Raw genomic sequence first — 21826 nt, forward strand, 5'->3', positions numbered from 1 at the left:
ATATTTCTCGCACTTCCCCGAGCAGGCAACACCTGTGACTGAAGAGAGCTGCGTGGAGTTGTCTCTCGAGCTCCCCCACTCAATGACAATGGTTCCGGAATCCTGAGCGTGGGGAGGTTCCACCAACGGTCGGCATCGCGTGGGTTCTAAGGGAATGCCTGTGCTCGTCTCCCCTGAGGGTTTTCCTCATGTCTCTGTGCCAGGGAATGCTAGGAGGGTTTGCAGGAAATCCCAGTGACAGAGGCTGCTTCCCCAACGTCAGGAAAGTTATTTCTCGGACTTCCCCTAGCAGGGAACACCTATGACTGAAGAGTGCTGCGTGGAGTTGTCTGTCGAGCTCCCCCAATCAATGACTATGGTTCCGAAATCCTGAGCGTGGGGAGGTTCCACCAACGGTCGGCAGCGCGTGGATTCTAAGGGAATGCCTGTGCTCGTCTCCCCTGAGGGTTTTCCTCATGTCTCTGTGCCAGGGAATGCTAGGGGTTGTTGCAGGAAATCCCAGTGACAGAGGCTGCCTCCCCAAGGTCAGGGAAGGTATTTCTCGGACTTCCCCGAGCAGGGAACACCTGTGACTGAAGAGAGCTGCGTGGAGTTGTCTCTCGAGCTCCCCCACTCAATGACAATTGTTCCGGAATTCTGAGCGTGTGGAGGTTCCACCAACGGTCGGCAGCGCGTGGGTTCTAAGGGAATGACTGTGCTCGTCTCCCCTGAGGGTTTTCCTCATGTCTCTGTGCCAGGGAATGCGAGGGGGGTTTGCAGGAAATCCCAGTGACAGAGGCTGCCTCCCCAAGGTCAGGGAAGTTATTTCTCAAACTTCCCCGAGCAGGGAACACCTGTGACTGAAGAGAGCTGCGTGGAGTTGTCTCTCGAGCTCCCCCACTCAATGACAATGGTTCCGGAATCCTGAGCGTGGGGAGGTTCCACCAACGTTCGGCAGCGCGTGGGTTCTAAAGGAATGCCTGTGCTCGTCTCCCCTGAGTGTTTTCCTCATTTCTCTGTGCCAGGGAATGCTAGGGGTGTTTGCAGGAAATCCCAGTGACAGAGGCTGCCTCCCCAAGGTCAGGGAAGGTATTTCTCAAACTTCCCCGTGCAGGGAACACCTGTGACTGAAGAGAGCTGCGTGGAGTTGTCTCTCGAGCTCCCCCACACAATGACAATTGTTCCGGAATCCTGAGCGTGGGGAGGTTCCACCAAAGGTCGGCAGCGCGTGGGTTCTAAGGGAATGCCTGTTCTAGTCTCCCCTGAGTGTTTTCCTGATGTCTCTGTCCCAGGGAATGCTAGGGGGTGTTGCAGGAAATCCCAGTGACATAGGCTGCCTCCCAAAGGTCAGGGAAGTTATTTCTCGGACTTCCCCTAGCAGGGAACACCTGTGACTGAAGAGAGCTGCGTGGAGTTGTCTCTCGAGCTCCCCCACTCAATGACAATGGTTCCGGAATCCTGAGCGTGGGGAGGTTCCACGAACGGTCGGCAGCGCTTGGGTTCTAACGGAATGCCTGTGCTCGTCTCCCCTGAGGATTTTCCTCATGTCTCTGTGCCAGGGAATCCTAGGGGGTGTTGCAGGAAATCCCAGTGACAGAGGCTGCCTCCCCAAGGTCAGGGAAGGTATTTCTCAGACTTCCCCGAGCAGGGAACACCTGTGACTGAAGAGAGCTGCGTGGAGTTTTCTCTCGAGCTCCCCCACTCAATGACAATAGTTCCGGAATCCTGAGCGTGGGGAGGTTCCACCAACGGTCGGCAGCGCGTGGTTTCTAAGGGAATGAATGTGCTCTTCTCCCCTGAGGCTTTTCCTCATGTCTCTGTGCCAGGGAATGCTAGGAGGGTTTCCATGAAATCCCAGAGACAGAGGCTGCCTCCCCAAGGTCAGGGAAGTTATTTCTCGGACTTCCCCGAGCAGGGAACACCTGTGACTAAAGAGAGCTGCGTGGAGTTGTCTCTCGAGATCCCCCACTCATTGACTATGGTTCCGCAATCCTGAGCGTGAGGAGGTTCCACCAATGGTCGGCAGCGCGTGGGTTCTACTGGAGTGCCTGTGCTCGTCTCCCCTGAGGGTTTTCTTCATGTCTCTGTGCCAGGGAATGCTAGGGGGGGTTGCAGGAAATCCCAGTGACAGAGGCTGCCTCCCAAAGTTCAGGGAAGGTATTTCTCGCACTTCCCCGAGCAGGGAACACCTGTGATTGAAGAGAGCTGCGTCGAGTTGTCTCTCGAACTCCACCACTCAGTGACAATCGTTCCGGAATCCTGAGCGTGGGGAGGTTCCACCAACGGTCGGCAGCGCGTGGGTTCTAAGGGAATGCCTGTGCTCGTCACCCCTGAGGGTTTTCCTCATGTCTCTGTGCCAGGGAATGCTAGGGGGGGTTGCAGGAAATCCCAGTGACAGAGGCTGCCTCCCCAAATTCAGGTAAGGTTTTTCTCGGACTTCCCCGAGCAGGGAACACCTGTGACTGAAGAGAGCGGCGTGGAGTTTTCTCTCGAGCTCCCCCACTCAATGACAATGGTTCCGGAATCCTGAGCGTGGGGAGGTTCCACCAACGGTCGGCAGCGCGTGGGTTCTAAGGGAATGCCTGTGCTCGTCTCCCCTGAGGGTTTTCCTCATGTCTCTGTGCCAGGGAATGCTAGGGGGTGTTGCAGGAAATCCCAGTGACAGAGGCTGCCTCCCCAAGGTCAAGGAAGTTATTTCCCAGACTTCCCCGAGCAGGGAACACCTGTGACTGAAGAGAGCTGCGTGGAGTTTTCTCTCGAGATCCCCCACTCATTGACTATGGTTCCGGAATCATGAGCGTGGGGAGGTTCCACCAACGGTCGGCAGCGCGTGGGTTCTAATGGAGTGCCTGTGCTCGTCTCCCCTGAGGGTTTTCTTCATGTCTCTGTGCCAGGGAATGCTAGGGGGGGTTGCAGGAAATCCCAGTGACAGAGGATGCTTCCCCAAGGTCAGGGAATTTATTTCTCGCACTTCTCCGAGCAGGTAACACCTGTGATAGAAGAGAGCTGCGTCGAGTTGTCTCTCGAACTCCCCCACTCAATGACAATGGTTCCGGAATCCTGAGCGTGGGGAGGTTCCACCAACGGTCGGCAGCGCGTGGGTTCTAAGTGAGTGCCTGTGCTCGTCTCCCCTGAGGGTTTTCTTCATATCTCTGTGCCAGGGAATGCTAGGGGGGGTTGCAGGAAATCCCAGTGACAGAGGCTGCCCCCCAAGGTCAGGGAAGGTATTTCTCGCACTTCCCCGAGCAGGGAACACCTGTGACTGAAGAGAGCTGCGTCGAGTTGTCTCTCGAACTCCCCCACTCAATGACAATTGTTCCGGAATCCTGAGCGTGGGGAGGTTCCACCAACGGTCGGCAGCGCGTGGGTTATAAGGGAATGCCTGTGCTCGTCTCCCCTGAGGGTTTTCCTCATGTCTCTGTGCCAGGGAATGCTAGGGGGTGTTGCAGGAAATCCCAGTGACAGAGGCTGCCTCCCCAAGGTCAGGGAAGGTATTTCTCGGACTTCCCCGAGCAGGGAACACCTGTGACTGAAGAGAGCTGCGTGGAGTTTTCTCTCGAGCTCCCCCACTCAATGACAATGTTTCCGGAATCCTGAGCATGGGGAGGTTCCACCAACGGTCGGCAGCGCTTGGGTTCTAACGGAATGCCTGTGCTCGTCTCCCCTGAGGGTTTTCCTCATGTCTCTGTGCCAGGGAATGCTAGGGTGGTTTGCAGGAAATCCCAGTGACAGAGGCTGCCTCCGCAAGGTCAGGGAAAGTATTTCTCGGACTTCCCCGAGCAGGGAACACCTGTGACTGAAGAGAGCTTCGTGGAGTTGTCTCTCGAGCTCCCCCAATCAATGACAATGGTTCTGGTATCCTGAGCGTGGGGAGGTTCCACCAACAGTCGGCAGCGCGTGGGTTCTAAGGGAATGCCTGTGCTAGTCTCTCCTGAGGGTTTTCCTCATGTCTCTGTGCCAGGGAATGCTAGGGGGTGTTGCAGGAAATCCCAGTGACAGAGGCTGCCTCCCCAAGGGCAGGGAAGTTATTTCTCGGACTTCCCCTAGCAGGGAACACCTGTGACTGAAGAGAGCTGCGTGGAGTTGTCTCTCGAGCTCCCCCACTCAATGACAATGGTTCCGGAATCCTGAGCGTGGGGAGGTTCCACCAACGGTCTGCAGCGCTTGGGTTCTAACGGAATGCCTGTGCTCGTCTCCCCTGAGGGTTTTTCTCATTTCTCTGTGCCAGGGAATGCTAGGAGGGTTTCCAGGAAATCCCAGTGACAGAGGCTCCCTCCCCAAGGTCAGGGAAGGTATTTCTCGCACTTCCCCGAGCAGGGAACACCTGTGACTGAAGAGAGATTCGTGGAGTTGTCTCTCGAGATCCCCCACTCATTGACTATGGTTCCGGAATACTGAGCGTGGGGAGGTTCCACCAACGGTCGGCAGCGCGTGGGTTCTAAGGGAGTGCCTGTGCTCGTCTCCCCTGAGGGTTTTCTTCATGTCTCTGAGCCAGGGAATGCTAGGGGGGGTTGCAGGAAATCCCAGTGACAGAGGCTGCCTCCCCAAGGTAAGGGAAGGTATTTCTCGCACTTCCCCGAGCAGGGAACACCTGTGATTGAAGAGAGCTGCGTAGAGTTGTCTCTCGAACTCCCCCACTCAATGACAATGGTTCCGGAATCCTGAGCGTGGGGAGGTTCCACCAACGGTCGGCAGCGCGTGGGTTCTAACGGAATGCCTGTGCTCGTCTCCCCTGAGGGTTTTCCTCATGTCTCTGTGCCAGGGAATGCTAGGGGGTGTTGCAGGAAATCCCAGTGTCAGAGGCTGCCTCCCCAAGAGCAGGGAAGTTATTTCTCGGACTTCCCCGAGCAGGGAACACCTGTGACTGAAGAGAGCTGCGTGGAGATGTGTCTCGAGGTCCCCCACTCAATGACAATGTTTCCGGAATCCTGAGCGTGGGGAGGTTCCACCAACGGTCGGCAGCGCGTTGGTTCGAAGGGAATGCCTGTGCTCGTCTCCCCTGAGGGTTTTCCTCATGTCTCTGTGCCAGGGAATGCTAGGGGGTGTTGCAGGAATTTCCAGTGACAGAGGCTGCCCCCTCACGATCAGGGGAGTTATTTATTGGACTTCCCCGAGCATGGAACACCTGTGACTGAAGAGAGCTGCGTGGAGTTGTCTCTCGAGCTCCCCCACTCAATGACAATGGTTCCGGAATCCTGAGCGTGGGGAGGTTCCACAAACGGTCGGCAGCGCGTGGGTTCTAAGGGAATGCCTGTGCTTGTCTCCCCTGAGGGTTTTCCTCATGTCTCTGTGCAGGGAATGCTAGGGGGTGTTGCAGGAAATCCCAGTGACAGAGGCTGCCTCCCCAAGGTCAGGGAAGGTGTTTCTCGGACTTCCCCGAGCAGGGAACACCTGTGACTGAAGAGAGCTGAGTGGAGTTTTGTCTCGAGCTCCCCCACTCAATGACAATGGTTCCGGAATCCTGAGCGTGGGGAGGTTCCACCAACGGTCGGCAGCGCGTGGGTTCTAACGGAATGCCTGTGCTCCTCTCCCCTGAGGGTTTTCCTCATTTCTCTCTGCCAGGGAATGCTAGGAGGGTTTGCAGGAAATCCCAGTGACAGAGGCTGCCTCCCCAAGGTCAGGGATGGTATTTCTCGGACTTCCCCGAGCAGGGAACACCTGTGACTGAGGAGAGCTGCGTGGAGTTGTCTCTCGAGCTCCCCCACTCAATGACTATGTTTCCGGAATCCTGAGCGTGGGGAGGTTCAACCAATGGTCGGCAGCGCGTGGGTTCTAAGAGAGTGCCTGTGCTCGTCTCCCCTGAGGGTTTTCCTCATGTCTCTGTGCCAGGGAATGCTAGTGGGGGTTGCAGGAAATCCCAGTGACAGAGGCTGCCTCCCCAAGGTCAGGGAAGTTATTTCTCGCACTTCCCCGAGCAGGGAACACCTGTGACTGAAGAGAGCTGCGTGGAGTTGTCTCTCGAGCTCCCCCACTCAATGACACTGGTTCCGGAATCCTGAGCGTTTGGAGGTACCACCAACGGTCGGCAGCGCTTGGTTTCTAAGGGAATGCCTGTGCTCGTCTCCCCTGAGGGTTTTCCTCATGTCTCTGTGCCAGGGAATGCTAGGGGTTGTTGCAGGAAATCCCAGTGACAGAGGCTGCCTCCCCAAGGTCAGGGAAGTTATTTCTCGGACTTCCCCGAGCAGGGAACACCTGTGACTGAAGAGAGCTGCGTGGAGTTGTCTTTCGAGCTCCCCCACTCAATGTCAATGCTTCCGGAATCCTGAGCGTGGGGAGGTTCCACCAACGGTCGGCAGCGCGTGGGTTCTAAGGGAATGCCTGTGCTCGTCACCCCTGAGGGTTTTCCTCATGTCTCTGTGCCAGGGAATGCTAGGGGGTGTTGCAGGAATTCCCAGTGACAGAGGCTGCCTCCCCATGGTCTGTGAAGGTATTTCTCGGACTTCCCCGTGCAGGGAACACCTGTGAATGAAGAGAGCTGCGTGGAGTTTTCTCTCGAGCTCCCCCAATCAATGACAATGGTTCCGGAATCCTGAGCGTGGGGAGGTTCCACCAACGGTCGGCAGCGCGTGGTTTCTAAGGGAATGCCTGTGCTCGTCTCCCCTGAGGGTTTTCCTCATGTCTCTGTGCCAGGGAATGCTAGGGGGTGTTGCAGGAAAACCCAGTGACAGAGGCTGCCTCCCAAGGTCAGGGAAGGTATTTCTCGCATTCCCCGAGCAGGAAACACCTGTGACTCAAGAGAGCTTCGTCGAGTTGTCTCTCGAGCTCCCCCACTCAATGACAATGGTTCCAGAATACTGAGCGTGGGGAGGTTCCACCAACGGTCGGCAGCGCGTGGGTTCTAAGGAAATGCCTGTGCTCGTCTCCCCTGAGGGTTTTCCTCATGTCTCTGTGCCAGGGAATGCTAGGGGGTGTTGCAGGAAATCCCAGTGACAGAGGCTGCCTCCCCAATTCAGGGAAGTTATTTCTCGGACTTCCTCGAGCAGGTAACACCTGTGACTGAAGAGAGCTGCGTCGAGTTGTCTCTCGAGCTCCCCCACTCAATGACAATGGTTCCAGAATCCTGAGCGTGGGGAGGTTCCACCATCGGTCGGCAGCGCGTTGGTTCTAACGGAATGCCTGTGCTCGTCTCCCCTGAGGGTTTTCCTCATGTCTCTGTGCCAGGGAATGCTAGGAGGGTTTGCAGGAAATCCCAGTGACAGAGGCTGCCTCCCCAAGGTCAGGGAAGTTATTTCTCGGACTTCCCCGAGCAGGGAACACCTGTGACTGAAGAGAGCTGCGTGGAGTTGTCTCTCGAGCTCCCCCACTAAATGACAATGGTTCCGGCATCCTGAGCTTGGGGAGGTTCCACCAACGGTCGGCAGCGCGTGGGTTCTAACGGAATGCCTGTGCTCGTCTCCCCTGAGGGTTTTCCTCATGTCTCTCTGCCAGGGAATGCTAGGGGGGGTTGCAGGAAGTCCCAGTGACAGAGGCTGCTTCCCCAAAGTCAGGGAAGTTATTTCTCGGACTTCCCCGAGCAGGGAACACCTGTGACTGAAGAGAGCTGCGTGGAGTTGTCTCTCGAGCTCCCCCACTCAATGACAATGGTTCCGGCATCCTGAGCGTGGGGAGGTTCCAACAACGGTCGGCAGCGCGTGGGTTCTAACGGAATGCCTGTGCTCGTCTCCCCTGAGGGTTTTCCTCATGTCTCTGTGCCAGGGAATGCTAGGGGGGGTTGCAGGAAATCCCAGTGTCAGAGGCTGCCTCCCCAAAATCAAGGAAGGTATTTCGCGGACTTCCCCGAGCAGGGAACACCTGTGACAGAAGAGAGCTGCGTGGAGTTGTGTCTCGAGCTCCCCCACTCAATGACAATGGTTCTGGAATCCTGAGCGTGGGGAGGTTCCACCAACGGTCGGCAGCGCGTTGGTTCTAACGGAAAGCCTGTGCTCGCCTCCCCTGAGGGTTTTCCTCATGTCTCTGTGCCAGGGAATGCTAGGGGGGGGGTTGCAGGAAATCCCAGTGACAGAGGCTGCCTCCCCAAAGTCAAGGAAGGTATTTCGCGGACTTCCCCGAGCAGGGAACACCTGTGACAGAAGAGAGCTGCGTGGAATTGTCTCTCGATATCCCCCACTCAATGACTATGGTTCCGGAATCCTGAGCGTGAGGAAGTTCCACCAACGGTCGGCAGCGCGTGGGTCCTAAGGGAGTGCCTGTGCTCGTCTCCCCTGAGGGTTTTCCTCATGTCTCTGTGCCAGGGAATGCTAGGGGGTGTTGCAGGAAAACCCAGTGACAGAGGATGCCTCCCAAGGTCAGGGAAGGTATTTCTCGCATTCCCCGAGCAGGAAACACCTGTGACTCAAGAGAGCTTCGTCGAGTTGTCTCTCGAGCTCCCCCACTCAATGACAATGGTTCCAGAATACTGAGCGTGGGGAGGTTCCACCAACGGTCGGCAGCGCGTGGGTTCTAAGGAAATGCCTGTGCTCGTCTCCCCTGAGGGTTTTCCTCATGTCTCTGTGCCAGGGAATGCTAGGGGGTGTTGCAGGAAATCCCAGTGACAGAGGCTGCCTCCCCAAGGTCAGGGAAGATATTTCTCGGACTTCCCCGAGCAGGGAACACCTGTGACTAAAGAGAGCTGCGTGGAGTTTTCTCTCGAGCTCCCCCACTCAATGACAATGTTTCCGGAATCCTGAGCGTGGGGAGGTTCCACCAACGGTCGGCCGCCCGTGGGTTCTAACGGAATGCCTGTGCTCGTCTCCCCTGAGGGTTTCCTCATGTCTCTGTGCCAGGGAATGCTAGGGGGTGTTGCAGGAAATCCCAGTGACAGAGGCTGCCTCCCCAAGGTCAGGGAAGGTATTTCTAGGACTTCCCCGAGCAGGGAACACCTGTGACTGAAGAGAGCTGCGTGGAGTTGTCTCTCGAGCTCCCCCACTCAATGACAATTGTTCCGGAATCCTGAGCGTGGGGAGGTTACACCAACGGTCGGCAGCGCGTGGTTTCTAAGGAAATGCCTGTGCTCGTCTCCCCTGAGTGTTTTCCTCATGTCTCTGTGCCAGGTAATGCTAGGGGGTGTTGCAGGAAATCCCAGAGACAGAGGCTGCCTCCCCAATTCAGGGAAGTTATTTCTCGGACTTCCTCGAGCAGGTAACACCTGTGACTGAAGAGAGCTGCGTGGAGTTGTCTCTCGTGCTCCCCCACTCAATGACAATGGTTCCGGAATTCTGAGCGTGGGGAGGTTCCACCAACGGTCGGCAGCGCGTGGTTTCTAAGGGAATGCCTGTGCTCATCTCCCCTGAGGGTTTTCCACATGTCTCTGTGCCAGGGAATGCTAGGAGTGTTTGCAGGAAATCCCAGTGACAGAGGCTGCCTCCCCAAGGACAGGGAAGTTATTTCTCTGACTTCCCCGAGCAGGAAACACCTGTGACTGAAGAGAGCTGCGTGGAGTTCTCTCTCGAGCTCCCCCACTCAATGACAATTGTTCCGGAATCCTGAGCGTGGGGAGGTTCCACCAACGGTCGGCAGCGCGTGGGTTCTAAGGGAATGCCTGTGCTCGTACCCCTGAGGGTTTTCCTCATGTCTCTGTGCCAGGGAATGCTAGGGGGTTTTGCAGGAAATCCCAGTGACAGAGGCTGCCTCTCCATGGGCTGGGAAGGTATTTCTCGGACTTCCCCGTGCAGGGAACACCTGTGAATGAAGAGAGCTGCGTGGAATTTTCTCTCGAGCTCCCCCACTTAATGACAATGGTTCCGGAATCCTGAGCGTGGGGAGGTTCCACCAACGGTCGGCAGCGCGTGGGTTCTAACGGAATGGCTGTGCTCGTCTCCCCTGAGGGTTTTCCAGATGTCTCTGTGCCAGGGAATGCTAGGAGTGTTTGCAGGAAATCCTAGTGACAGATGCTGCCTCCCCAAGGACAGGGAAGTTATTTCTCTGACTTCCACGAGCAGGGAACACCTGTGACTGAAGAGAGCTGCGTGGAGTTTTCTCTCGAGCTCCCCCACTCAATGACAATAATTCCGGAATCCTGAGCGTGGGGAGGTTCCACCAACGGTCGGCAGCGCGTGGGTTCTAAGGGAATGCATGTGCTCGTCTCCCCTGAGGGTTTTCCTCATGTCTCTGTGCCAGGGAATGCTACGGGGTGTTGCAGTAAATCCCAGTGACAGAGGCTGCCTCCCCAAGGTCAGGGAATTTATTTCTAGCACTTCCCCGAGCAGGGAACACCTGTGACTGAAGAGAGCTGCGTGGAGTTGTCTCTCCAGCTCCCCCACTCAATTACAATGGTTCCGGAATCCTGAGCGTGGGGAGGTTCCACCAACGGTCGGCAGCGCGTCGGTTCAAACGGAATGACTGTGCTCGTCTCCCCTGTGCGTTTTCCTCACATCTCTGTGCCAGGGAATGCTAGGGCGGTTTGCAGGAAATCCCAGTGACAGAGGATGCCTCCCCAAGGTCAGGGAAGTTATTTCTCAGACTTCCGCGAGCAGGGAACACCTGTGAATGAAGAGAGCTTCGTGGAGTTGTCTCTCGAGCTCCCCCACTCAATGACAATGGTTCCGGAATCCTGAGCGTGGGGAGGTTCCACCAACGGTCGGCAGCGCGTGAGTTCTAAGGGAATGCCTGTGCTCGTCTCCCCTGAGGGTTTTCCTCATGTCTCTGTGCCAGGGAATGCTAGGGGGTGTTGCAGGATATCCCAGTGACAGAGGGTGACTCCCCAAGGTCAGGGAAGGTATTTCTCACACTTCCCCGAGCAGGGAACAACTGTGACTGAAGAGAGCTGCGTGGAGTTCTCTCTCGAGCTCCCCCACTCAATGACAATGGTTCCGGAATCCTGAGCGTGGGGAAGTTCCAACAACGGTCGGCAGCGCGTGGGTTCTAAGGGAATGCCTGTGCTCGTCACCCCTGAGTGTGTTCCTCATGTCTCTGTGCCAGGGAAAGCTAGGGGGTTTTGCAGGAAATCCCAGTGACAGAGGCTGCCTCCCCATGGTCTGGGAAGGTATTTCTCGGACTTCCCCGTGCAGGGAACACCTGTGAATGAAGAGAGCTGCGTGGAGTTTTCTCTCGAGCTCCCCCACTCAATGACAATGGTTCCGGAATCCTGAGCGTGGGGAGGTTCCACCAACGGTCGGCAGCGCGTGGTTTCTAAGGGAATGCCTGTGCTCGTCTCCCCTGAGTGTTTTCCTCATGTCTCTGTGCCAGGGAATGCTAGGAAGGTTTGCAAGAAATCCCGGTGACAGAGGCTGCCTCCCCAAGGTCAGGGAAGGTATTTCTCGCACTTCCCCGAGCAGGGAACACCTGTGACTGAAGAGAGATTCGTGGAGTTGTCTCTCGAGATCCCCCACTCATTGACTATGGTTCCGGAATCCTGAGCGTGGGGAGGTTCCACCAACGGTCGGCAGCGCGTGGGTTCTAAGGGAGTGCCTGTGCTCGTCTCCCCTGAGGGTTTTCTTCATGTCTCTGAGCCAGGGAATGCTAGGGGGGGTTGCAGGAAATCCCAGTGACAGAGGCTGCCTCCCCAAGGTAAGGGAAGGTATTTCTCGCACTTCCCCGAGCAGGGAACACCTGTGATTGAAGAGAGCTGCGTAGAGTTGTCTCTCGAACTCCCCCACTCAATGACAATGGTTCCGGAATCCTGAGCGTGGGGAGGTTCCACCAACGGTCGGCAGCGCGTGGGTTCTAACGGAATGCCTGTGCTCGTCTCCCCTGAGGGTTTTCCTCATGTCTCTGTGCCAGGGAATGCTAGGGGGTGTTGCAGGAAATCCCAGTGTCAGAGGCTGCCTCCCCAAGGGCAGGGAAGTTATTTCTCGGACTTCCCCGAGCAGGGAACACCTGTGACTGAAGAGAGCTGCGTGGAGATGTGTCTCGAGGTCCCCCACTCAATGACAATGTTTCCGGAATCCTGAGCGTGGGGAGGTTCCACCAACGGTCGGCAGCGCGTTGGTTCGAAGGGAATGCCTGTGCTCGTCTCCCCTGAGGGTTTTCCTCATGTCTCTGTGCCAGGGAATGCTAGGGGGTGTTGCAGGAATTTCCAGTGACAGAGGCTGCCCCCTCACGATCAGGGGAGTTATTTATTGGACTTCCCCGAGCATGGAACACCTGTGACTGAAGAGAGCTGCGTGGAGTTTTCTCTCGAGCTCCCCCACTCAATGACAATGGTTCCGGAATCCTGAGCGTGGGGAGGTTCCACAAACGGTCGGCAGCGCGTGGGTTCTAAGGGAATGCCTGTGCTTGTCTCCCCTGAGGGTTTTCCTCATGTCTCTGTGCAGGGAATGCTAGGGGGTGTTGCAGGAAATCCCAGTGACAGAGGCTGCCTCCCCAAGTTCAGGGAAGGTGTTTCTCGGACTTCCCCGAGCAGGGAACACCTGTGACTGAAGAGAGCTGAGTGGAGTTTTGTCTCGAGCTCCCCCACTCAATGACAATGGTTCCGGAATCCTGAGCATGGGGAGGTTCCACCAACGGTCGGCAGCGCTTGGGTTCTAACGGAATGCCTGTGCTCGTCTCCCCTGAGGGTTTTCCTCATGTCTCTGTGCCAGGGAATGCTAGGGTGGTTTGCAGGAAATCCCAGTGACAGAGGCTGCCTCCGCAAGGTCAGGGAAAGTATTTCTCGGACTTCCCCGAGCAGGGAACACCTGTGACTGAAGAGAGCTTCGTGGAGTTGTCTCTCGAGCTCCCCCAATCAATGACAATGGTTCCGGTATCCTGAGCGTGGGGAGGTTCCACCAACAGTCGGCAGCGCGTGGGTTCTAAGGGAATGCCTGTGCTAGTCTCCCCTGAGGGTTTTCCTCATGTCTCTGTGCCAGGGAATGCTAGGGGGTGTTGCAGGAAATCCCAGTGACAGAGGCTGCCTCCCCAAGGGCAGGGAAGTTATTTCTCGGACTTCCCCTAGCAGGGAACACCTGTGACTGAAGAGAGCTGCGTGGAGTTGTCTCTCGAGCTCCCCCACTCAATGACAATGGTTCCGGAATCCTGAGCGTGGGGAGGTTCCACCAACGGTCGGCAGCGCTTGGGTTCTAACGGAATGCCTGTGCTCGTCTCCCCTGAGGGTTTTTCTCATTTCTCTGTGCCAGGGAATGCTAGGAGGGTTTCCAGGAAATCCCAGTGACAGAGGCTGCCTCCCCAAGGTCAGGGAAGGTAATTCTCGCACTTCCCCGAGCAGGGAACACCTGTGACTGAAGAGAGATTCGTGGAGTTGTCTCTCGAGATCCCCCACTCATTGACTATGGTTCCGGAATCCTGAGCGTGGGGAGGTTCCACCAACGGTCGGCAGCGCGTGGGTTCTAAGGGAGTGCCTGTGCTCGTCTCCCCTGAGGGTTTTCTTCATGTCTCTGAGCCAGGGAATGCTAGGGGGGGTTGCAGGAAATCCCAGTGACAGAGGCTGCCTCCCCAAGGTAAGGGAAGGTATTTCTCGCACTTCCCCGAGCAGGGAACACCTGTGATTGAAGAGAGCTGCGTAGAGTTGTCTCTCGAACTCCCCCACTCAATGACAATGGTTCCGGAATCCTGAGCGTGGGGAGGTTCCACCAACGGTCGGCAGCGCGTGGGTTCTAACGGAATGCCTGTGCTCGTCTCCCCTGAGGGTTTTCCTCATGTCTCTGTGCCAGGGAATGCTAGGGGGTGTTGCAGGAAATCCCAGTGACAGAGGCTGCCTCCCCAAGGGCAGGGAAGTTATTTCTCGGACTTCCCCGAGCAGGGAACACCTGTGACTGAAGAGAGCTGCGTGGAGATGTGTCTCGAGGTCCCCCACTCAATGACAATGGTTCCGGAATCCTGAGCGTGGGCAGGTTCCACCAACGGTCGGCAGCGCGTTGGTTCGAAGGGAATGCCTGTGCTCGTCTCCCCTGAGGGTTTTCCTCATGTCTCTGTGCCAGGGAATGCTAGGGGGTGTTGCAGGAATTTCCAGTGACAGAGGCTGCCCCCTCACGATCAGGGGAGTTATTTATTGGACTTCCCCGAGCATGGAACACCTGTGACTGAAGAGAGCTGCGTGGAGTTGTCTCTCGAGGTCCCCCACTCAATGACAATGGTTCCGGAATCCTGAGCGTGGGGAGGTTCCACAAACGGTCGGCAGCGCGTGGGTTCTAAGGGAATGCCTGTGCTTGTCTCCCCTGAGGGTTTTCCTCATGTCTCTGTGCAGGGAATGCTAGGGGGTGTTGCAGGAAATCCCAGTGACAGAGGCTGCCTCCCCAAGGTCAGGGAAGGTGTTTCTCGGACTTCCCCGAGCAGGGAACACCTGTGACTGAAGAGAGCTGAGTGGAGTTTTGTCTCGAGCTCCCCCACTCAATGACAATGGTTCAGGAATCCTGAGCGTGGGGAGGTTCCACCAACGGTCGTCAGCGCGTGGGTTCTAATGGAATGCCAGTGCTCTTCTCCCCTGAGGGTTTTCCTCATGTCTCTGTGCCAGGGAAAGCTAGGGGGTTTTGCAGGAAATCCCAGTGACAGAGGCTGCCTCCCCAAGGTCAGGGAAGCTATTTCTCGGACTTCCCCGAGCAGGGAACACCTGTGACTGAAGAGAGCTGCGTGGAGTTGTCTCTCGAGATCCCCCACTCAATGACTATGGTTCCGGAATCCTGAGCGTGGGGAGGTTCCACCAACTGTTGGCAGCGCGTGGGTTCTAAGGGAGTGTCTGTTCTCATCTCCCCTGAGGGTTTTCCTCATGTCTCTGTGCCAGGGAATGCTAGGGGGTGTTGCAGGAAATCCCAGTGACAGAGTCTGCCTCCCCAAGGTCAGGGAAGATATTTCCCGCACTTCCCCAAGCTGGGAACACCTGTGACTGAAGAGAGCTGCGTCGAGTTGTCTCTCGATCTCCCCAACTCAACGAAAATGGTTCCGGAATCCTGAGCGTGCGGAGGTTCCACCAATGGTCGGCAGCGCGTGGGTTCTTAGGGAATGCCTGTGCTTGTCTCCCCTGAGTGTTTTCCTCATTTCTCTGTGCCAGGGAATGCTAGGGGGTGTTGCAGGAAATCCCAGTGACAGAGGCTGCCTCCCCAAGGTCAGGGAAGTTATTTCTCGGACTTCCCCGAGCAGGGAACACCTGTGAATGAAGAGAGCTGCGTGGAGTTGTCTCTCGAGCTCCCCCACTCAATGACAATGGTTCCGGAATCTTGAGCGTGGGGAGGTTCCACCATCGGTCGGCAGCGCGTGGTTTCTAAGGGAATGCCTGTGCTCGTCTCCCCTGAGGGTTTTCCTCATGTCTCTGTGCCAGGGAATGCTAGGAGGGTTTGCAGGAAATCCCAGTGACAGAGGCTGCCTCCCCAAGGTCAGGGAAGGTATTTCTCGGACTTCCCCGAGCAGGGAACACCTGTGACTGAAGAGAGCTGCGTGGACTTGTCTCTCGAGATCCCCCACTCATTGACTATGGTTCCGGAATCCTGAGCGTGGGGAGGTTCCACCAACGGTCGGCAGAGCGTGGGTTCTAAGGGAGTGCCTGTGCTCGTCTCCCCTGAGGGTTTTCCTCATGTCACTGTGCCAGGGAATGCTAGGGGGGGTTGCAGGAAATCCCAGTGACAGAGGCTTCCTCCCCAAGATCAGGGAAGTTATTTCTCGGACTTCCCCGAGCAGGGAACACCTGTGACTGAAGAGAGCTGCGTGGAGATTTCTCTCGAGCTCCCCCACTCAATGACAATGGTTCCAGAATCCTGAGCGAGGGGAGGTTCCACCAACGGTCGGCAGCGCATGGTTTCTAAGGGAATGCCTGTACTTGTCTCCCCTGAGGGTTTTCCTCATGTCTCTGTGCCAGGGAATGCTAGGGGGTGTTGCAGGAAATCCCAGTGACAGAGGCTGCCTCCCCAAGGGCAGGGAAGTTATTTCTCTGACTTCCCCGAGCAGGGAACACCTGTGAATGAAGAGAGCTGCGTGGAATTGTTTCTCGAGCTCCCCCACTCAATGACAATTGTTTCGGAATCCTGAGCGTTGGGAGGTTCCACCAACGGTCGGCAGCGCATTGGTTCTAAGGGAATGCCTGTGTTCGTCTCCCCTGAGGGTTTTCCTCATGTCTCTGTGCCAGGGAATGCTAGGGGGGGTTGCAGGAAATCCCAGTGACAGATGCTGCCTCCCCAAGGTCAAAGAAGATATTTCTCGGACTTCCCCGAGCAGGGAACAGCTGTGACTGAAGAGAGCTGCGTGGAGTTTTCTCTCGAGCTCCCCCACTCAATGACAATGGTTCCGGAATCCTGAGCGTGGGGAGGTTCCACCAACGGTCGGCAGCGCGTGGGTTCTAACGGAATGCCAGTGCTCGTCTCCCCTGAGGGTTTTCCTCATGTCTCTGTGCCAGGAAATGCTAGGGGGGTTTGCAGGAAATCCCAGTGACAGAGGCTGCCTCCCCAAGTTCAGGGAAGGTATTCTTGGACTTCCCCGAGCAGGGAACACCTGTGAATGAAGAGAGCTGTGTGGAGTTGTCTCTCGAGCTCCCCCACTCAATGACAATGGTTCCGGAATCCTGAGCGTGTGGAGGTTCCACCAACGGTCGGCAGCGCGTGGGTTCTAAGGGAATGCCTGTGCTCGTCTCCCCTGAGGGTTTTCCTCATGTCTCTGTGCCAGGGAATGCTAGGGGATGCTGCAGGAAATCCCAGTGACAGAGGCTGCCTCCCCAAGGTCAGGGAAGGTATTTCTCAAACTTCCCCGAGCAGGGAACACCTGTGACTGAAGAGAGCTGCGTGGAGTTGTCTCTCGAGCTCCCCCACTCAATGACAATGGTTCCGGAATCCTGAGCGTGGGGAGGTTCCACCAACGGTCGGCAGCGCGTGGGTTCTAAAGGAATGCCTGTGCTCGTCTCCCCTGAGTGTTTTCCTCATTTCTCTGTGCCAGGGAATGCTAGGGGGGTTTGCAGGAAATCCCAGTGACAGAGGCTGCCTGCTCAAGGTCAGGGAAGGTATTTCTCAAACTTCCCCGAGCAGGGAACACCTGTGACTGAAGAGAGCTGCGTGGAGTTGTCTCTCGAGCTCCACCACTCAATGACAATGGTTCCGGAATCCTGAGCGTGGGGAGGTTCCACCAACGGTCGGCAGCGCGTGGGTTCTAAGGGAATGCCTGTGCTCGACTCCCCTGAGTGTTTTCCCCATGTCTCTCTGCCAGGGAATGCTAGTGGGGGTTGCAGGAATTCCCAGTGACAGAGGCTGCCTCCCCAAGTTCAGGGAAGGTATTTCTCGGACTTCCCCGAGCAGGGAACACCTGTGACTGAAGAGAGCTGCGTGGAGTTGTCTCTCGAGCTCCCCCACTCAATGACAATGGTTCCGGAATCCTGAGCGTGGGGAGGTTCCACCAACGGTCGGCAGCGCGTGGGTTCTATGAGAATGCCTGTTCTAGTCTCCCCTGAGGGTTTTCCTCATGTCTCTGTGCCAGGGAATGCTAGGGGGTGTTGCAGGAAATCCCAGTGACATAGGCTGCCTCCCGAAAGGGCAGGGAATTTATTTCTCGGACTTCCCCTAGCAGGGAACACCTGTGACTGAAGAGAGCTGCGTGGAGTTGTCTCTCGAGCTCCCCCACTCAATGACAATGGTTCCGGAATCCTGAGCGTGGGGAGGTTCCACCAACGGTCGGCAGCGCTTGGGTTGTAACGGAATGCCTGTGCTCGTCTCCCTTGAGGGTTTTCTTCATGTCTCTGTGCCAGGGAATGCTAGGGGGCTTTGCAGGAAATCCCAGTGACAGAGGCTGTTTCCCAAGGTCAGGGAAGTTATTTCTCGGACTTCCCCGAGCAGGGAACACCTGTGAAGGAAGAGAGCTTCGTGGAGTTGTCTCTCGAGCTCCCCCACTCAATGACAATGGTTCCGGAATCCTGAGCGTGGGGAGGTTCCACCAACGGTCGGCAGCGCGTGGGTTCTAAGAGAATGCCTGTTCTAGTCTCCCCTGAGGGTTTTCCTCATGTCTCTGTGCCAGGGAATGCTAGGGGGTGTTGCAGGAAATCCCAGTGACATAGGCTGCCTCCCAAAGTGCAGGGAAGTTATTTCTCGGACTTCCCCTAGCAGCGAACACCTGTGACTGAAGAGTGCTGCGTGGAGTTGTCTCTCGAGCTCCCCCACTCAATGACAATGGTTCCGGAATCCTGAGCGTGGGGAGGTTCCACCAACGGTCGGCAGCGCTTGGGTTCTAACGGAATGCCTGTGCTCGTCTCCCCTGAGGGTTTTCCTCATGTCTCTGTGCCAGGGAATGCTAGGGGGTGTTGCAGGAAATCCCAGTGACAGAGGCTGCCTCCCCAAGGTCAGGGAAGGTATTTCTCAGACTTCCCCGAGCAGGGAACACCTGTGACTGAAGAGAGCTGCGTGGAGTTTTCTCTCGAGCTCCCCCAATCAATGACAACGGTTCCGGAATCCTGAGCGTGGGGAGGTTCCACCAACGGTCGGCAGCGCGTGGCTTCTAAGGGAATGAATGTGCTCGTCTCCCCTGAGGGTTTTCCTCATGTCTCTGTGCCAGGGAATGCTAGGAGTGTTTCCAGGAAATCCCAGAGACAGAGGCTGCCTCCCCAAGGTCAGGGAAGGTATTTCTCGGACTTCCCAGAGCAGGGATCACCTGTGACTAAAGAGAGCTGCGTAGAGTTGTCTCTCGAGCTCCCCCACTCTTTGACTATGGTTCCGGAATCCTGAGCGTGGGGAGGTTCCACCAACGGTCGGCAGCGCGTGGGTTCTAAGGGAATGCCTGTGCTCGTCTCCCCTGAGGGTTTTCCTCATGTGTCTGTGCCAGGTAATGCTAGGGGAGTTTGCAGGAAATCCCAGTGACAGAGGCTGCCTCCCCAAGGTCAGGGAAGATATTTCTCGCACTTCCCCGAGCAGGCAACACCTGTGACTGAAGAGAGCTGCGTGGAGTTGTCTCTCGAGCTCCCCCACTCAATGACAATGGTTCCGGAATCGTGAGCATGGGGAGGTTCCACCAACGGTCGGCATCGCGTGGGTTCAAAGGGAATGCCTGTGCTCGTCTCCCCTGAGGGTTTTCCTCATGTCTCTGTGCCAGGGAATGCTAGGAGGGTTTGCAGGAAATCCCAGTGACAGAGGCTGCTTCCCCAACGTCAGGAAAGTTATTTCTCGGACTTCCCCTAGCAGGGAACACCTATGACTGAAGAGTGCTGCGTGGAGTTGTCTGTCGAGCTCCCCCAATCAATGACTATGGTTCCGAAATCCTGAGCGTGGGGAGGTTCCACCAACGGTCGGCAGCGCGTGGATTCTAAGGGAATGCCTGTGCTCGTCTCCCCTGAGGGTTTTCCTCATGTCTCTGTGCCAGGGAATGCTAGGGGTTGTTGCAGGAAATCCCAGTGACAGAGGCTGCCTCCCCAAGGTCAGGGAATGTATTTCTCGGACTTCCCCGAGCAGGGAACACCTGTGACTGAAGAGAGCTGCGTGGAGTTGTCTCTCGAGCTCCCCCACTCAATGACAATGGTTCCGGAATTCTGAGCGTGTGGAGGTTCCACCAACGGTCGGCAGCGCGTGGGTTCTAAGGGAATGACTGTGCTCGTCTCCCCTGAGGGTTTTCCTCATGTCTCTGTGCCAGGGAATGCGAGGGGGGTTTGCAGGAAATCCCAGTGACAGAGGCTGCCTCCCCAAGGTCAGGGAAGTTATTTCTCAAACTTCCCCGAGCAGGGAACACCTGTGACTGAAGAGAGCTGCGTGGAGTTGTCTCTCGAGCTCCCCCACTCAATGACAATGGTTCCGGAATCCTGAGCGTGGGGAGGTTCCACCAACGTTCGGCAGCGCGTGGGTTCTAAAGGAATGCCTGTGCTCGTCTCCCCTGAGTGTTTTCCTCATTTCTCTGTGCCAGGGAATGCTAGGGGTGTTTGCAGGAAATCCCAGTGACAGAGGCTGCCTCCCCAAGGTCAGGGAAGGTATTTCTCAAACTTCCCCGTGCAGGGAACACCTGTGACTGAAGAGAGCTGCGTGGAGTTGTCTCTCGAGCTCCCCCACACAATGACAATTGTTCCGGAATCCTGAGCTTGGGGAGGTTCCACCAAAGGTCGGCAGCGCGTGGGTTCTAAGGGAATGCCTGTTCTAGTCTCCCCTGAGTGTTTTCCTGATGTCTCTGTGCCAGGGAATGCTAGGGGGGGTTGCAGGAAATCCCAGTGACAGAGGCTGCCTCCCAAAGTTCAGGGAAGGTATTTCTCGCACTTCCCCGAGCAGGGAACACCTGTGATTGAAGAGAGCTGCGTCGAGTTGTCTCTCGAACTCCACCACTCAGTGACAATCGTTCCGGAATCCTGAGCGTGGGGAGGTTCCACCAACGGTCGGCAGCGCGTGGGTTCTAAGGGAATGCCTGTGCTCGTCACCCCTGAGGGTTTTCCTCATGTCTCTGTGCCAGGGAATGCTAGGGGGGGTTGCAGGAAATCCCAGTGACAGAGGCTGCATCCCCAAATTCAGGTAAGGTTTTTCTCGGACTTCCCCGAGCAGGGAACACCTGTGACTGAAGAGAGCGGCGTGGAGTTTTCTCTCGAGCTCCCCCACTCAATGACAATGGTTCCGGAATCCTGAGCGTGGGGAGGTTCCACCAACGGTCGGCAGCGCGTGGGTTCTAAGGGAATGCCTGTGCTCGTCTCCCCTGAGGGTTTTCCTCATGTCTCTGTGCCAGGGAATGCTAGGGGGTGTTGCAGGAAATCCCAGTGACAGAGGCTGCCTCCCCAAGGTCAAGGAAGTTATTTCCCAGACTTCCCCGAGAAGGGAACACCTGTGACTGAAGAGAGCTGCGTGGAGTTTTCTCTCGAGATCCCCCACTCATTGACTATGGTTCCGGAATCATGAGCGTGGGGAGGTTCCACCAACGGTCGGCAGCGCGTGGGTTCTAATGGAGTGCCTGTGCTCGTCTCCCCTGAGGGTTTTCTTCATGTCTCTGTGCCAGGGAATGCTAGGGGGGGTTGCAGGAAATCCCAGTGACAGAGGATGCTTCCCCAAGTCAGGGAATTTATTTCTCGCACTTCTCCGAGCAGGTAACACCTGTGATAGAAGAGAGCTGCGTCGAGTTGTCTCTCGAACTCCCCCACTCAATGACAATGGTTCCGGAATCCTGAGCGTGGGGAGGTTCCACCAACGGTCGGCAGCGCGTGGGTTCTAAGTGAGTGCCTGTGCTCGTCTCCCCTGAGGGTTTTCTTCATATCTCTGTGCCAGGGAATGCTAGGGGGGGTTGCAGGAAATCCCAGTGACAGAGGCTGCCCCCCAAGGTCAGGGAAGGTATTTCTCGCACTTCCCCGAGCAGGGAACACCTGTGACTGAAGAGAGCTGCGTCGAGTTGTCTCTCGAACTCCCCCACTCAATGACAATTGTTCCGGAATCCTGAGCGTGGGGAGGTTCCACCAACGGTCGGCAGCGCGTGGGTTATAAGGGAATGCCTGTGCTCGTCTCCCCTGAGGGTTTTCCTCATGTCTCTGTGCCAGGGAATGCTAGGGGGTGTTGCAGGAAATCCCAGTGACAGAGGCTGCCTCCCCAAGGTCAGGGAAGGTATTTCTCGGACTTCCCCGAGCAGGGAACACCTGTGACTGAAGAGAGCTGCGTGGAGTTGTCTCTCGAGCTCCCCCACTCAATGACAATGTTTCCGGAATCCTGAGCATGGGGAGGTTCCACCAACGGTCGGCAGCGCTTGGGTTCTAACGGAATGCCTGTGCTCGTCTCCCCTGAGGGTTTTCCTCATGTCTCTGTGCCAGGGAATGCTAGGGTGGTTTGCAGGAAATCCCAGTGACAGAGGCTGCCTCCGCAAGGTCAGGGAAAGTATTTCTCGGACTTCCCCGAGCAGGGAACACCTGTGACTGAAGAGAGCTTCGTGGAGTTGTCTCTCGAGCTCCCCCAATCAATGACAATGGTTCTGGTATCCTGAGCGTGGGGAGGTTCCACCAACAGTCGGCAGCGCGTGGGTTCTAAGGGAATGCCTGTGCTAGTCTCCCCTGAGGGTTTTCCTCATGTCTCTGTGCCAGGGAATGCTA

Source organism: Vicugna pacos, unplaced genomic scaffold (assembly GCF_048564905.1).
Source record: "Vicugna pacos unplaced genomic scaffold, VicPac4 SAC-SAT, whole genome shotgun sequence".
Taxonomy (NCBI): domain Eukaryota; kingdom Metazoa; phylum Chordata; class Mammalia; order Artiodactyla; family Camelidae; genus Vicugna; species Vicugna pacos.